Source organism: Cajanus cajan, chromosome 6, assembly GCF_000230855.2.
Source record: "Cajanus cajan strain Asha chromosome 6, NIPB_CcT2T_4, whole genome shotgun sequence".
Classification (NCBI taxonomy): Eukaryota; Viridiplantae; Streptophyta; class Magnoliopsida; order Fabales; family Fabaceae; genus Cajanus; species Cajanus cajan.
Genome location: NC_138522.1, coordinates 10,741,164 through 10,745,436, shown reverse-complemented (window position 1 = coordinate 10,745,436; position 4,273 = coordinate 10,741,164). Strand labels below are relative to the sequence as shown.

The window sequence follows — 4,273 nt, the reverse complement described above, 5'->3', positions numbered from 1 at the left end:
CTTAAAACTTAGGTTATATGCATATGGTACATGTCATGTATCAATTTGTCTCATACAATTCTCAATATCTCAATGATTTGTAGCTCGCTCATTATCTCATGTCTCATGTTCAATTATTCTCATGACAGATCCCATTCTTATAGAATAATTCTCCTTATGATGCACCTTAAATGCCTCAGAATTCTTAAGATTTTCATAAACCATCATTCATAATTACATCAGTATTAAAAACATACATATCAACATTTCAACACAATAAAAGAACCCACTAAATCATACAATAATCAATATGCTCTAATTCTACATATATTCTCATATTATAGCAAGTATTTGTTCATATTTGATGTCAGTGACGGATCCAGAAATTTTAAGTAGTGGGAGAAATATTTAAATACATAAATTTGTAAAAATATAAAAAAAAATTTTATAAAGATAAATACATATCATAATTGTTCTCTACGAGTTTTCATAGTTTGAAAACATTGAATGATTTGCTCATTTTCAATACTATCAAAAACCTCTCTCTCTTTATAAGTAACTAAACAATCATTTAACCATTCATCTCCCATACGATTGCACATTCGATTCTTGATGATATTCACAGTAGAAAAAGCTCTTTCAACTGATGCAGTTGCCACTGGTAGTATCAAGGCTAGCTCTAAAAGCAAATACGCCAATGGATATACAACATGTTTTCTTGTCTCCACAAGCTTCATAGAAAGATCACCAATCCCTTCTAATTTTGAAAAAGCACTGTCAAAACATACATCTATGAAATAATTTTCAAGTTGATTATCTAATGCCAAAAGTTCAACTGGAGAAAATTCAGAAGAATAAAATTGAGCAAAACGAATCAACTTCTCTTTGTCAAATGTAGAAAATGAATCTCTTGGATTTAAACATGCTACACAAAGAAGTAACTCGGTATTTGCTTCTGTGAAACAGTTGTTTAACTCTTGAAGTTGTTGATCAATCACTTGAAAAAATAATTCAACTTGAAAATGATGTAGATTAGAAACTTGCTCTACCCTATGCCTTGACCTTCCTTGTGTTTGAAAAGTGTCATTCATATTTAGAACCACAATGTTATGGTTTTCACAAAATGATGAAACATTATTGAGCAAAGAAGACCAACCATCATCTCTCATTGCTTGTAATCTTTGTTTGGACACTGAAACTAATTTCATAGCATTTACAATATCTTGATCACTTCTTTGCAATGCTTGAGATAACTCATGAGTAGTTCCTAAAATATTTTTCATCAAGTGCAAGGTGAAAACAAATTCAAAAGTTTGCATAGAATTCAATAAAGCGCATTCTTCACCTTTTTGCGCTAAACTCATGCCATCTTCCTCAACTATTTCAAGCACATCAATCATGGAAGGGAACAAGGAAAGTAGACTAAGTAATGTATCATAATGTGAGCTCCATCTAGTATCTCCCGCCTTTTTGATTTTAGTTTCTTGATTTAAGCCATGTCCACTAGAGATTTCTCCTTTTTGCAATGCTTCTTTCACCTTTGCAATTTGACTTTCTCGAAGAATATCTCGACGCTTACATGATGCTCCAACAACATTAGAAATATTAGCAACCAAGTTAAAAAATAATGCAACTCCAACATGTTTTTTTGCCACTGTAACAAGAGCTAATTGAAGTTGATGGGCAAAACAATGAATATAAAATGCGGAACAATTTTCTTTTAATATCAAGCTTTTGAGACCATTAAATTCACCTTGCATATTACTTGCTCCATCATATCCTTGTCCACGCAACCTTGATAAACTTAATCCATATTTTGAAAACAATGAGTCCAAAGCCATTTTCAATGATAAAACATTAGTATTAGAAACATATGAACAAGACCAAGAAAACGCTCTATAACTTGTCCCTTTTATTAACATAACGTAAAACCACAACCATTTTCTCTTTCACTGAGATATCTCGAGATTCATCAATCAAAATAGCAAACAAATTATCTCCTAGATCATCAAGTATAGCTTTAGTAGTTTCACTAGCAGCATATCTAACAATATCTTTTTGTATTGTTGGAGCTATCAACTTAAGATTTCCACGAGCATTTTTTATCACTTTATGAATAACTTCATTGTGCTTAGCAAGAAAATCTAAAAGTTCAAGAAAATTTCCCTTATTACTTGATGACATTGACTCATCATTACCACGGAAAGCTAATCCTTGGCATAATAAGAATCGAATGCAATCAACTATTACAGTCAAATGAATTTGATATTCCTTTTTAGTTTGATCAGACTGCTTACACATTGCAACTTCAATATGTTTCTTTTGTTTCATCAAAGATTGACAATTCCTCCATGCTTGATTATGAAAACTATTTGGACCTCCAACATGAACTTGAAATCTCTCATTTTTTTTCCAATTTGGAAAGCCTTCTGTTATGAATACATCACCACTACCTTTATGTTCCTCAACATGTGATCTCATAAGATAACAATATAAACAATATGTTGCATCCTCCTTTTGACTATATTCTAACCAATTTCCATATTTTAAATACCAATCCGGATTAAATTTACGAATGGTATCTCCAAATTGTCTTTTTGGAAAATTTATCCCTTTTGGTTGATAAGGACCCTTTTGCAAATAATATCTTTTAACTTCATCTCTATCACTTGGATGATAATCTGATATTTTTGGCCTTAGACAAGGATCATCAGGAAGCCTTTCTAAATCACATTCTAAAAATATTTTTTTGGTTGGTGGACCTAATTTGACTTCTTTTTCAACATGTATTTGAGGAGAAGATGGTTGCTCTGAAGATGATTTTCTTTTAAAATACCTTTCCATTGCTACAACTAAAAGAAATATAATTTTAATTAATGTAATGTTCATAACATACAATGTTTCTTCTAAACATAAAAATAGAATGAATAAATTAAAATTAAAATACTGAATTTCTCATTAAAAATAAAAAAAAAATAATTCAAATAAAGAAATATAAAAATAATAACTTTAAATACACTAACCTCAAAGATCACTTTAAATGTATAGTTTAGTTATTCAAACCAAAAGGAGCAGAGATGGAAGAAGAAGTTTGTTTGTTTTTTTTTTTCCTTCCAATTTCACTCTTCTACACTTTAAAATATGTTAGAGGTAGAGGGGAACCTCAAAATATAAAAAGAATTGAAAAAAGTAAAAATAAAATAGAAAAAAGATATAAAATATCTAAAAAGAGGTTAATAACAACTTATGGTTTTTTTTAAACTTAAAATACATACATTATTAATTTATAATTTTTTTTATCTTGATTTACAATTTAAATGCATAACAACTTTTTTTTCCTAAAACATGTAATTTGTTGTTAATTATTATAACATATTAAAATATATTTTTTAAATTTTCTTTCTCACATAAAGATAACTGCAACAAAACTTAAATTCAGTTTTAATTTTATAACTTTTTAAATTTTTTTTGTTTTTAAATTTTAAATGAAAATAATATAATAATATATATATTATTAAAATAAAAACTAAAAAGTTAGTGGGGGCAACTGCCCCCACAAGTCACTACGTGCGTCCGTCCCTGTTTGAACCCTATATATCATTCTTTAAGTTCTTGGAAACTATTCCTTCATTTTCTATTATCCTTTTATACCTCTATGGGGTGTTAACATGATATCTAGAATTAGAATAATGTATCAAGTTGATCTTTATCTCATTGAAAATCTAAAAAGATTATCTACAACTTTTATGTTGGCCTAAAGATTTGGTCTTACCATCTATTGTACTTAAAATTAGAAAATATAACATTTGTATATAACTCTGATAATTTGACTTTTCCTTGCTAATTTTATCAATATATCGATTATAGAAGTAATATTTAGGTGATTTCAAAGTTGGCATTTAGCTAATATCTAAGGATACATTTTATATGAAGATCATTGAGCAAATTAATTTGATCATATAATTCACTTAACAAGACATGAAACTTGTTAAGCGAATTTTTACTTAACACAACTTAACCATCGTAAAACAAAATATATGATAGCAATTGAATTTGAAGCATTATAAATAAAATAAAACAATTTAGTGGGGTCTTGGTCAACCATTTTACCCCCAATTTACAAATCAATAGATCATCAAACAATGATATTATTATTTAATCGAGTCTAGGGTCAACCTTTTTCACCTCCAACTCAAAATTACAACAAAAAGGCTTTTTGGCCAACATAAATAAAAGAAAATAAAATTTTCAAAAATAAATTATTTTAAAAAATATTTACCCAAATAAATAGTTT

General features: G+C 28.4%; 1 pseudogene; it reads right to left on the bottom strand.

Moving 5' to 3' along the window:
- Nucleotides 1-443: 443 nt before the first annotated feature.
- LOC145958552 (uncharacterized) lies at nt 444-4,021 on the bottom strand (annotated as a pseudogene).
- Nucleotides 4,022-4,273: the final 252 nt, after the last annotated feature.